The sequence below is a fragment of the Osmerus eperlanus genome, chromosome 22 (genome assembly GCF_963692335.1).
Source record: "Osmerus eperlanus chromosome 22, fOsmEpe2.1, whole genome shotgun sequence".
Lineage (NCBI taxonomy): Eukaryota > Metazoa > Chordata > Actinopteri > Osmeriformes > Osmeridae > Osmerus > Osmerus eperlanus.
Window position 1 is genome coordinate 289,515 of NC_085039.1, and position 13,815 is coordinate 303,329.

Consider the following 13,815-nt stretch of genomic DNA (forward strand, 5'->3'; position numbering starts at 1 on the left):
GAGTCTTGGGTCCCGGAAAATATCCTTATATTTTGGATTGGACGTACAGTTTTGCGTCTAGGTTATCTTGTTTGAGGTGTGGATTCTAGCTACATTTCTCTTATTCTCTGCCCTCAGCGCGTTAGCAATCATAGCTGCACCATCACCATAACGACAGACACGCACCACTCAGTCTCTCACACAGGTGATTGGTACGTTTACTTGACCATGAGAAACACGATTACTAGCAATTGTCGGTTTATGCCAATAATACGATTACTCCGTTTACATGTGTAATTAGTTATGCGATTACTCAATAAACGCGTCTACATGATTCTTTTTTATTAATCGTTGTATGCTCCACGGACAAAACTTGCACCATCATCCTTCTGCAACAAAGTGTCGCCGTGTCTTCCTGTATCGGCTCTACTGCTGTATGTTTCATTCCATCAACACATTGAATCCTACTAAGAAAGCCGAGTAAACGCATAGGCCACATCTGCTACTGCTTATACTATCTCAACTATAATTTAATCTGTTAAAACGATAATATTCTTGTTACGACTAGCTAGCCTACTTCTTCTGTTTAACAGTTCAGCTTTCAGCTTCTCCCACATTGTAGGCTATTTTAGCTCTTAGCTTTGTTAAGATGATGCAGTTCAGCTTCCACACTGCCTCTTTTGTGTGACTCACACATTTTTGAAATTCATTTCAGCTTGCGGGTATTTTCTCATTTCTCACTTTTATACTTTTTAAAATATTAAGGTTTTTGTGCAAATTATTCTCCCTTTAAAAGTAATGGATAAATCCTTTCAAATCATTGTTGGAATGCTGCTCCAGCCCCTTTCAAAAATACCTTTCGGTTGCTTTGAAGCTTCAGCTTATAACTTTCTACTAAATTTTCACTATTTCAGCTTTTTTAGCATAGTCAGCTATCCCCATTCAGGTTTTCAGCATTCTCACTGCTGTTTCGCAGGAACAGCCTTTTCTAGTTATATCAACTTCTTAGTTCTTCCGCCGTTTTTTGGCCTTTAACTCGTTCTGCATACTTTCACCGATTCCTACAATTTAGGTATCAAAACGTTCAGCTCCTTCAGGAGATGATGGCTATGACTTTTGGTATTTCTCACTTTTATACTTTTTAAGACATTAAGGTTTTTGTGCAAATTATTCTCCCATTAAAAGTAATGGTAAATCCTTTCAAATCATTAAAAAGCTTCCTCCTCTTTCAAACGTAACTACTTCAGCTTACTTTCAGCTAGAGACACCATTCAACCTTTAAAATGTTCACAAGACATTCAGCTATTCCCAAATGATTCAGCTTTTTCAAATGTTCAGCCAATTTTGAATTATGACAGTTTGAAATACATTAAAATGTTTGCTCCTTCTTGATTTTTATGAATGAGCAGCAAGCAGAGTGTGCCACTCTGCTTGCTGCTCTTTTTCTGATATTCAACTAATTTGTCAAACAAATTCCTCTAACGTTCATATAGTTTAACTTACAGAAACAAGTTATACCTTAAAATGTAGGAAAAATTGTCCTCTTTCAGCCAATGTAACTACTAAAGAGCTCACATTTACAGATTTTCAGCTATGAGCCTTGAAGCGAGAGCAGCCTTTCAAATTCTCTCACTAACTTCAATGGAGAGGTGAGTAAAATCAGTCAGAGAAAGCAAGAAGGAACAAGATTTTGAAACTGCCGATAGAGTCGTATTTCTGACCGCACAGACATATAAAGGACATCTCTGGTTTCGGCAGAGTCTTGGGTCTCGGAAAATATCCTTATATTTTGGATTGGACGTATAGTTTTGCGTCTAGGTCAACTTGTTTGAGGTGTGGATGCTAGGTAAATGTTCGTTTTTCTCTCTGCCTAGCTCGTTAGCTATCACAGCTGCGCCATCACCGTGGCAACCAAACAAACAAGCACCAGGAAAGCAAAAGGAACACGTTTTTGAAACTGCAGGTAGAGTCGTATTTCTGACTGCACAGACATATAAAGAATATCTCTGGTTTCGGCAGAGTCTTGGGTCTCGGAAAATATCCTTATATTTTGGATTGGACGTACAGTTTTGCGTCTAGGTTATCTTGTTTGAGGTGTGGATTCTAGCTACATTTCTCTTATTCTCTGCCCTCAGCGCGTTAGCAATCATAGCTGCTCCATCGCCGTGGCAACCAAACAAACACGCACCAGGAAAGCAGAAGGAACACGTTTTTGAAACTGCAGGTAGAGTCTATTTCTGACTACACATACATATAAAGAATATCTCTGGTTTCGGCAGAGTCTTGGGTCTCGGAAAATATCATTAGATTTTGGATTGGACGTACAGTTTTGCGTCTAGGTTATCTTGTTTGAGGTGTGGATTCTAGCTACATTTCTCTTATTCTGTGCCCTCACCGCGTTAGCAATCATAGCTGCACCATCACCGTAACGACAGACACGCACCACTCAGTCTCTCACACAGGTGATTGGTACATTTACTTGACCATGAGAAACACGATTACTAGCAATTGTCGGTTTATACCAATAATACGATTACTCCGTTTACATGTGTAATTAGTTATGCGATTACTCAATAAACGCGTCTACATGATTCTTTTTTATTAATCGTTGTATGCTCCACGGACAAAACTTGCACCATCATCCTTCTGCAACAAAGTGTCGCCATGTCTTCCTGTATCGGCCCTACTGCTGTATGTTTCATTCCATCAACACATTGAATCCTACTAAGAAAGCCGAGTAAACGCACTCAATGGTAGGCTACATCTGCTACTGCTATTACTATCCCAACTATAATTTAATCTGTTAAAACGATAATATTCTTGTTACGACTAGCTAGCCTACTTCTTCTTCTGTTTAACAGTTCAGCTTTCAGCTTCTCCCACATTGTAGGCTATTTTAGCTCTTAGCTTTGTTAAGATGATGCAGTTCAGCTTCCACACTGCCTCTTTTGTGTGACTCACACATTTTTGAAATTCATTTCAGCTTGCGGGTATTTTCTCATTTCTCACTTTTATACTTTTTAAAATATTAAGGTTTTTGTGCAAATTATTCTCCCTTTAAAAGTAATGGTAAATCCTTTCAAATCATTGTTGGAATGCTGCTCCAGCCCCTTTCAAAAATACCTTTCGGTTGCTTTGAAGCTTCAGCTTATAACTTTCTACTAAATTTTCACTATTTCAGCTTTTTTAGCATAGTCAGCTATCCCCATTCAGGTTTTCAGCATTCTCACTGCTGTTTCGCAGGAACAGCCTTTTCTAGTTATATCAACTTCTTAGTTCTTCCGCCGTTTTTTGGCCTTTAACTCGTTCTGCATACTTTAACCGATTCCTACAACTTTTGTATCAAAACGTTCAGCTCCTTCAGGAGATGATGGCTATGACTTTTGGTATTTCTCACTTTTATACTTTTTAAGACATTAAGGTTTTTGTGCAAATTATTCTCCCATTAAAAGTAATGGTAAATCCTTTCAAATCATTAAAAAGCTTCCTCCTCTTTCAAACGTAACTACTTCAGCTTACTTTCAGCTAGAGACACCATTCAACCTTTAAAATGTTCACAAGACATTCAGCTATTCCCAAATGATTCAGCTTTTTCAAATGTTCAGCCAATTTTGAATTATGACAGTTTGAAATACATTAAAATGTTTGCTCCTTCATGATTTTTATGAGCAGCAAGCAGAGTGCTTGCTGCTCTTTTTCTGATATTCAACTAATTTGTCAAACAAATTCCTCTAACGTTCATATAGTTTAACTTACAGAAACAAGTTATACCTTAAAATGTAGGAAAAATTGTCCTCTTTCAGCCAATGTAACTACTAAAGAGCTCACATTTACAGATTTTCAGCTATGAGCCTTGAAGCGAGAGCAGCCTTTCAAATTCTCTCACTAACTTCAATGGAGAGGTGGGTAAAATTTGTCAGAGAAAGCAAGAAGGAACAAGATTTTGAAACTGCCGATAGAGTCGTATTTCTGACCGCACAGACATATAAAGGACATCTCTGGTTTCGGCAGAGTCTTGGGTCTCGGAAAATATCCTTATATTTTGGATTGGACGTATAGTTTTGCGTCTAGGTCAACTTGTTTGAGGTGTGGATGCTAGGTAAATGTTCGTTTTTCTCTCTGCCTAGCTCGTTAGCTATCACAGCTGCGCCATCACCGTGGCAACCAAACAAACAAGCACCAGGAAAGCAAAAGGAACACGTTTTTGAAACTGCAGGTAGAGTCGTATTTCTGACTGCACAGACATATAAAGAATATCTCTGGTTTCGGCAGAGTCTTGGGTCTCGGAAAATATCCTTATATTTTGGATTGGACGTACAGTTTTGCGTCTAGGTTATCTTGTTTGAGGTGTGGATTCTAGCTACATTTCTCTTATTCTCTGCCCTCAGCGCGTTAGCAATCATAGCTGCTCCATCGCCGTGGCAACCAAACAAACACGCACCAGGAAAGCAGAAGGAACACGTTTTTGAAACTGCAGGTAGAGTCGTATTTCTGACTACACATACATATAAAGAATATCTCTGGTTTCGGCAGAGTCTTGGGTCTCGGAAAATATCATTAGATTTTGGATTGGACGTACAGTTTTGCGTCTAGGTTATCTTGTTTGAGGTGTGGATTCTAGCTACATTTCTCTTATTCTGTGCCCTCACCGCGTTAGCAATCATAGCTGCACCATCACCGTAACGACAGACACGCACCACTCAGTCTCTCACACAGGTGATTGGTACATTTACTTGACCATGAGAAACACGATTACTAGCAATTGTCGGTTTATACCAATAATACGATTACTCCGTTTACATGTGTAATTAGTTATGCGATTACTCAATAAACGCGTCTACATGATTCTTTTTTATTAATCGTTGTATGCTCCACGGACAAAACTTGCACCATCATCCTTCTGCAACAAAGTGTCGCCATGTCTTCCTGTATCGGCCCTACTGCTGTATGTTTCATTCCATCAACACATTGAATCCTACTAAGAAAGCCGAGTAAACGCACTCAATGGTAGGCTACATCTGCTACTGCTATTACTATCCCAACTATAATTTAATCTGTTAAAACGATAATATTCTTGTTACGACTAGCTAGCCTACTTCTTCTTCTGTTTAACAGTTCAGCTTTCAGCTTCTCCCACATTGTAGGCTATTTTAGCTCTTAGCTTTGTTAAGATGATGCAGTTCAGCTTCCACACTGCCTCTTTTGTGTGACTCACACATTTTTGAAATTCATTTCAGCTTGCGGGTATTTTCTCATTTCTCACTTTTATACTTTTTAAAATATTAAGGTTTTTGTGCAAATTATTCTCCCTTTAAAAGTAATGGTAAATCCTTTCAAATCATTGTTGGAATGCTGCTCCAGCCCCTTTCAAAAATACCTTTCGGTTGCTTTGAAGCTTCAGCTTATAACTTTCTACTAAATTTTCACTATTTCAGCTTTTTTAGCATAGTCAGCTATCCCCATTCAGGTTTTCAGCATTCTCACTGCTGTTTCGCAGGAACAGCCTTTTCTAGTTATATCAACTTCTTAGTTCTTCCGCCGTTTTTTGGCCTTTAACTCGTTCTGCATACTTTAACCGATTCCTACAACTTTTGTATCAAAACGTTCAGCTCCTTCAGGAGATGATGGCTATGACTTTTGGTATTTCTCACTTTTATACTTTTTAAGACATTAAGGTTTTTGTGCAAATTATTCTCCCATTAAAAGTAATGGTAAATCCTTTCAAATCATTAAAAAGCTTCCTCCTCTTTCAAACGTAACTACTTCAGCTTACTTTCAGCTAGAGACACCATTCAACCTTTAAAATGTTCACAAGACATTCAGCTATTCCCAAATGATTCAGCTTTTTCAAATGTTCAGCCAATTTTGAATTATGACAGTTTGAAATACATTAAAATGTTTGCTCCTTCATGATTTTTATGAGCAGCAAGCAGAGTGCTTGCTGCTCTTTTTCTGATATTCAACTAATTTGTCAAACAAATTCCTCTAACGTTCATATAGTTTAACTTACAGAAACAAGTTATACCTTAAAATGTAGGAAAAATTGTCCTCTTTCAGCCAATGTAACTACTAAAGAGCTCACATTTACAGATTTTCAGCTATGAGCCTTGAAGCGAGAGCAGCCTTTCAAATTCTCTCACTAACTTCAATGGAGAGGTGGGTAAAATTTGTCAGAGAAAGCAAGAAGGAACAAGATTTTGAAACTGCCGATAGAGTCGTATTTCTGACCGCACAGACATATAAAGGACATCTCTGGTTTCGGCAGAGTCTTGGGTCTCGGAAAATATCCTTATATTTTGGATTGGACGTATAGTTTTGCGTCTAGGTCAACTTGTTTGAGGTGTGGATGCTAGGTAAATGTTCGTTTTTCTCTCTGCCTAGCTCGTTAGCTATCACAGCTGCGCCATCACCGTGGCAACCAAACAAACAAGCACCAGGAAAGCAAAAGGAACACGTTTTTGAAACTGCAGGTAGAGTCGTATTTCTGACTGCACAGACATATAAAGAATATCTCTGGTTTCGGCAGAGTCTTGGGTCTCGGAAAATATCCTTATATTTTGGATTGGACGTACAGTTTTGCGTCTAGGTTATCTTGTTTGAGGTGTGGATTCTAGCTACATTTCTCTTATTCTCTGCCCTCAGCGCGTTAGCAATCATAGCTGCTCCATCGCCGTGGCAACCAAACAAACACGCACCAGGAAAGCAGAAGGAACACGTTTTTGAAACTGCAGGTAGAGTCGTATTTCTGACTACACATACATATAAAGAATATCTCTGGTTTCGGCAGAGTCTTGGGTCTCGGAAAATATCATTAGATTTTGGATTGGACGTACAGTTTTGCGTCTAGGTTATCTTGTTTGAGGTGTGGATTCTAGCTACATTTCTCTTATTCTGTGCCCTCACCGCGTTAGCAATCATAGCTGCACCATCACCGTAACGACAGACACGCACCACTCAGTCTCTCACACAGGTGATTGGTACATTTACTTGACCATGAGAAACACGATTACTAGCAATTGTCGGTTTATACCAATAATACGATTACTCCGTTTACATGTGTAATTAGTTATGCGATTACTCAATAAACGCGTCTACATGATTCTTTTTTATTAATCGTTGTATGCTCCACGGACAAAACTTGCACCATCATCCTTCTGCAACAAAGTGTCGCCGTGTCTTCCTGTATCGGCCCTACTGCTGTATGTTTCATTCCATCAACACATTGAATCCTACTAAGAAAGCCGAGTAAACGCACTCAATGGTAGGCTACATCTGCTACTGCTATTACTATCCCAACTATAATTTAATCTGTTAAAACGATAATATTCTTGTTACGACTAGCTAGCCTACTTCTTCTTCTGTTTAACAGTTCAGCTTTCAGCTTCTCCCACATTGTAGGCTATTTTAGCTCTTAGCTTTGTTAAGATGATGCAGTTCAGCTTCCACACTGCCTCTTTTGTGTGACTCACACATTTTTGAAATTCATTTCAGCTTGCGGGTATTTTCTCATTTCTCACTTTTATACTTTTTAAAATATTAAGGTTTTTGTGCAAATTATTCTCCCTTTAAAAGTAATGGTAAATCCTTTCAAATCATTGTTGGAATGCTGCTCCAGTCCCTTTCAAAAATACCTTTCGGTTGCTTTGAAGCTTCAGCTTATAACTTTCTACTAAATTTTCACTATTTTCAGCTTTTTTAGCATGGTCAGCTATCCCCATTCAGGTTTTCAGCATTCTCACTGCTGTTTCGCAGGAACAGCCGTTTCTAGTTATTATTATTGTGAGAATGCTGTTAAGCATTCTCACTATTGCTTTTCAACTTCTCAGTTCTTCCGCCGTTTTTTGGCCTTTAACTCGTTCTGCATACTTTAACCGATTCCTACAACTTTTGTATCAAAACGTTCAGCTCCTTCAGGAGATGATGGCTATGACTTTTGGTATTTCTCACTTTTATACTTTTTAAGACATTAAGGTTTTTGTGCAAATTATTCTCCCATTAAAAGTAATGGTAAATCCTTTCAAATCATTAAAAAGCTTCCTCCTCTTTCAAACGTAACTACTTCAGCTTACTTTCAGCTAGAGACACCATTCAACCTTTAAAATGTTCACAAGACATTCAGCTATTCCCAAATGATTCAGCTTTTTCAAATCTTCAGCCAATTTTGAATTATGACAGTTTGAAATACATTAAAATGTTTGCTCCTTCTTGATTTTTATGAATGAGCAGCAAGCAGAGTGTGCCACTCTGCTTGCTGCTCTTTTTCTGATATTCAACTAATTTGTCAAACAAATTCCTCTAACGTTCATATAGTTTAACTTACAGAAACAAGTTATACCTTAAAATGTAGGAAAAATTGTCCTCTTTCAGCCAATGTAACTACTAAAGAGCTCACATTTACAGATTTTCAGCTATGAGCCTTGAAGCGAGAGCAGCCTTTCAAATTCTCTCACTAACTTCAATGGAGAGGTGAGTAAAATCAGTCAGAGAAAGCAAGAAGGAACAAGATTTTGAAACTGCCGATAGAGTCGTATTTCTGACCGCACAGACATATAAAGGACATCTCTGGTTTCGGCAGAGTCTTGGGTCTCGGAAAATATCCTTATATTTTGGATTGGACGTATAGTTTTGCGTCTAGGTCAACTTGTTTGAGGTGTGGATGCTAGGTAAATGTTCGTTTTTCTCTCTGCCTAGCTCGTTAGCTATCACAGCTGCGCCATCACCGTGGCAACCAAACAAACAAGCACCAGGAAAGCAAAAGGAACACGTTTTTGAAACTGCAGGTAGAGTCGTATTTCTGACTGCACATACATATAAAGAATATCTCTGGTTTCGGCAGAGTCTTGGGTCTCGGAAAATATCCTTATATTTTGGATTGGACGTACAGTTGTGCGTCTAGGTTAACTTGTTTGAGGTGTGGATTCTAGCTACATTAGTTATTCTCTCTGCCCAGCTCGTTAGCGATCACAGCTGCTCCATCGCCGTGGCAACCAAACTAACACGCACCAGGAAAGCAGAAGGAACACGTTTTTGAAACTGCAGGTAGAGTCATATTTCTGACTACACATACATATAAAGAATATCTCTGGTTTCGGCAGAGTCTTGGGTCTCGGAAAATATCCTTATATTTTGGATTGGACGTACAGTTGTGCGTCTAGGTTATCTTGTTTGAGGTGTGGATTCTAGCTACATTTCTCTTATTCTATGCCCTCAGCGCGTTAGCAATCATAGCTGCACCATCACCGTAACGACAGACACGCACCACTCAGTCTCTCACACAGGTGATTGGTACGTTTACTTGACCATGAGAAACACGATTACTAGCAATTGTCGGTTTATACCAATAATACGATTACTCCGTTTACATGTGTAATTAGTTATGCGATTACTCAATAAACGCGTCTTCTTTTTTATTAATCGTTGTATGCTCCACGGCCAAAACTTGCACCATCATCCTTCTGCAACAAAGTGTCGCCGTCTCTTCCTGTATCGGCTCTACTGCTGTATGTTCCATTCCATCAACACATTGAATCCTACTAAGAAAGCCGAGTAAACACACTCAATGGTAGGCTACATCTGCTACTGCTATTACTATCCCAACTATAATTTCATCTGTTAAAACGATAATATTCTTGTTACGACTAGCTAGCCTACTTCTTCTTCTGTTTAACAGTTCAGCTTTCAGCTTCTCCCACATTGTAGGCTATTTTAGCTCTTAGCTTTGTTAAGATGATGCAGTTCAGCTTCCACACTGCCTCTTTTGTGTGACTCACACATTTTTGAAATTCATTTCAGCTTGCGGGTATTTTCTCATTTCTCACTTTTATACTTTTTAAAATATTAAGGTTTTTGCTCAAATTATTCTCCCTTTAAAAGTAATGGTAAATCCTTTCAAATCATTGTTGGAATGCTGCTCCAGCCCCTTTCAAAAATACCTTTCGGTTGCTTTTGAAGCTTCAGCTTATAACTTTCTACTAAATTTTCACTATTTTCAGCTTTTTTAGCATGGTCAACTATCCCCATTCAGGTTTTCAGCATTCTCACTGCTGTTTCGCAGGAACAGCCGTTTCTAGTTTCACATTACCTCCATTCTTATTTATTATTTTGCTCATACTGGTACTATCTGTCCTTGTATTGTTTTTCTTTTTTGTCTTGTTGTTCTATTTGTGATGCTATAGCCTGCATGGAGAATACCAAATCAAATTCCTAGTATCTGTATACATGGCGAAATAAAGTTGATTTGAATCTCTCTCAAGGTTCTGCATTGGCCAGGAATCGAGCCCTGGTCAACTGCTTGGAAGGCAGCTATGCTTGCCACTATACCACCAATGCCCCCAACAGACTCCATGATCGCACAGCATTTCGAGGGACGGTTCACCTTTCCACACCACCTACTGACGTCCAACTAGTAAGAAATTGCCCTAAGCCTGGTTTATACTTCTGCGGAGTTTGAAACACGTGGCCTAATCGTGACGCTATCGACCGTCACAAGAGACGAGATGCCTCTCCACGGTCTGTACTGGCTGGGGATTGAACCCCGTCAACTTCAAGGAAAAAAGTTGCCACTGTAGTTGCCACTATAACTACGATGCCCCCAAAAAATCATATACAATCGCACATGTCGAGCCACAGTTCACTTTTTCAAACCCACTTACTGACTTCAAAGCAATGGGACGGCGTTAGCACCCTACAAAAGTGGCAGCGGTGGGATTTGAACCCACGCCTCCGGAGAGACTGGAGCCTAAATCCAGCGCCTTGGACCGCTCGGCCACGCTACCACGTTGTCAGGTCTTGGCCCCCCGGGCTCTTCCCGAAGCTGATCGATCGTCCAGGAGCTCACGTGACATTCTTAATGCCTGGAAGCGCTTGAACGTCACAAGATAAAACAGATCTAACAATAGCCCTCCTAAATAGCTCTTACACATGAACTTTACGGCGCTTTATTTAACATTACCTCCATTCTTATTTATTATTTTGCTCATACTGGTACTATCTGTCCTTGTATTGTTTTTCTTTTTTGTCTTGTTGTTCTATTTGTGATGCTATAGCCTGCATGGAGAATACCAAATCAAATTCCTAGTATCTGTATACATGGCGAAATAAAGTTGATTTGAATCTCTCTCAAGGTTCTGCATTGGCCAGGAATCGAGCCCTGGTCAACTGCTTGGAAGGCAGCTATGCTTGCCACTATACCACCAATGCCCCCAACACACTCCATGATCGCACAGCATTTCGAGGGACGGTTCACCTTTCCACACCACCTACTGACGTCCAACTAGTAAGAAATTGCCCTAAGCCTGGTTTATACTTCTGCGGAGTTTGAAACACGTGGCCTAATCGTGACGCTATCGACCGTCACAAGAGACGAGATGCCTCTCCACGGTCTGTACTGGCTGGGGATTGAACCCCGTCAACTTCAAGGAAAAAAGTTGCCACTGTAGTTGCCACTATAACTACGATGCCCCCAAAAAATCATATACAATCGCACATGTCGAGCCACAGTTCACTTTTTCAAACCCACTTACTGACTTCAAAGCAATGGGACGGCGTTAGCACCCTACAAAAGTGGCAGCGGTGGGATTTGAACCCACGCCTCCGGAGAGACTGGAGCCTAAATCCAGCGCCTTGGACCCCTCGGCCACGCTACCACGTTGTCAGGTCTTGGCCCCCCGGGCTCTTCCCGAAGCTGATCGATCGTCCAGGAGCTCACGTGACATTCTTAATGCCTGGAAGCGCTTGAACGTCACAAGATAAAACAGATCTAACAATAGCCCTCCTAAATAGCTCTTACACATGAACTTTACGGCGCTTTATTTAACATTACCTCCATTCTTATTTATTATTTTGCTCATACTGGTACTATCTGTCCTTGTATTGTTTTTCTTTTTTGTCTTGTTGTTCTATTTGTGATGCTATAGCCTGCATGGAGAATACCAAATCAAATTCCTAGTATCTGTATACATGGCGAAATAAAGTTGATTTGAATCTCTCTCAAGGTTCTGCATTGGCCAGGAATCGAGCCCTGGTCAACTGCTTGGAAGGCAGCTATGCTTGCCACTATACCACCAATGCCCCCAACAGACTCCATGATCGCACAGCATTTCGAGGGACGGTTCACCTTTCCACACCACCTACTGACGTCCAACTAGTAAGAAATTGCCCTAAGCCTGGTTTATACTTCTGCGGAGTTTGAAACACGTGGCCTAATCGTGACGCTATCGACCGTCACAAGAGACGAGATGCCTCTCCACGGTCTGTACTGGCTGGGGATTGAACCCCGTCAACTTCAAGGAAAAAAGTTGCCACTGTAGTTGCCACTATAACTACGATGCCCCCAAAAAATCATATACAATCGCACATGTCGAGCCACAGTTCACTTTTTCAAACCCACTTACTGACTTCAAAGCAATGGGACGGCGTTAGCACCCTACAAAAGTGGCAGCGGTGGGATTTGAACCCACGCCTCCGGAGAGACTGGAGCCTAAATCCAGCGCCTTGGACCGCTCGGCCACGCTACCACGTTGTCAGGTCTTGGCCCCCCGGGCTCTTCCCGAAGCTGATCGATCGTCCAGGAGCTCACGTGACATTCTTAATGCCTGGAAGCGCTTGAACGTCACAAGATAAAACAGATCTAACAATAGCCCTCCTAAATAGCTCTTACACATGAACTTTACGGCGCTTTATTTAACATTACCTCCATTCTTATTTATTATTTTGCTCATACTGGTACTATCTGTCCTTGTATTGTTTTTCTTTTTTGTCTTGTTGTTCTATTTGTGATGCTATAGCCTGCATGGAGAATACCAAATCAAATTCCTAGTATCTGTATACATGGCGAAATAAAGTTGAATTGAATCTCTCTCAAGGTTCTGCATTGGCCAGGAATCGAGCCCTGGTCAACTGCTTGGAAGGCAGCTATGCTTGCCACTATACCACCAATGCCCCCAACAGACTCCATGATCGCACAGCATTTCGAGGGACGGTTCACCTTTCCACACCACCTACTGACGTCCAACTAGTAAGAAATTGCCCTAAGCCTGGTTTATACTTCTGCGGAGTTTGAAACACGTGGCCTAATCGTGACGCTATCGACCGTCACAAGAGACGAGATGCCTCTCCACGGTCTGTACTGGCTGGGGATTGAACCCCGTCAACTTCAAGGAAAAAAGTTGCCACTGTAGTTGCCACTATAACTACGATGCCCCCAAAAAATCATATACAATCGCACATGTCGAGCCACAGTTCACTTTTTCAAACCCACTTACTGACTTCAAAGCAATGGGACGGCGTTAGCACCCTACAAAAGTGGCAGCGGTGGGATTTGAACCCACGCCTCCGGAGAGACTGGAGCCTAAATCCAGCGCCTTGGACCCCTCGGCCACGCTACCACGTTGTCAGGTCTTGGCCCCCCGGGCTCTTCCCGAAGCTGATCGATCGTCCAGGAGCTCACGTGACATTCTTAATGCCTGGAAGCGCTTGAACGTCACAAGATAAAACAGATCTAACAATAGCCCTCCTAAATAGCTCTTACACATGAACTTTACGGCGCTTTATTTAACATTACCTCCATTCTTATTTATTATTTTGCTCATACTGGTACTATCTGTCCTTGTATTGTTTTTCTTTTTTGTCTTGTTGTTCTATTTGTGATGCTATAGCCTGCATGGAGAATACCAAATCAAATTCCTAGTATCTGTATACATGGCGAAATAAAGTTGATTTGAATCTCTCTCAAGGTTCTGCATTGGCCAGGAATCGAGCCCTGGTCAACTGCTTGGAAGGCAGCTATGCTTGCCACTATACCACCAATGCCCCCAACACACTCCATGATCGCACAGC

The 13,815-nt window shown here is 40.8% G+C and overlaps 4 non-coding genes across 4 annotated transcripts; all 4 read right to left on the reverse strand.

The window, feature by feature from the left end:
• Nucleotides 1-10,672: 10,672 nt before the first annotated feature.
• On the reverse strand, nt 10,673-10,754 carry trnal-uag (transfer RNA leucine (anticodon UAG)). The gene has a single exon. It is a non-coding gene; the product is annotated as a tRNA-Leu (tRNA).
• Nucleotides 10,755-11,542: 788 nt separating this feature from the next.
• trnal-uag (transfer RNA leucine (anticodon UAG)) lies at nt 11,543-11,624 on the reverse strand. Its single transcript has one exon. It is a non-coding gene; the product is annotated as a tRNA-Leu (tRNA).
• A 788-nt stretch (nt 11,625-12,412) lies between these two features.
• Nucleotides 12,413-12,494, reverse strand: trnal-uag (transfer RNA leucine (anticodon UAG)). Its single transcript has one exon. It is a non-coding gene; the product is annotated as a tRNA-Leu (tRNA).
• Nucleotides 12,495-13,282: 788 nt separating this feature from the next.
• trnal-uag (transfer RNA leucine (anticodon UAG)) lies at nt 13,283-13,364 on the reverse strand. Its single transcript has one exon. It is a non-coding gene; the product is annotated as a tRNA-Leu (tRNA).
• Nucleotides 13,365-13,815: the final 451 nt, after the last annotated feature.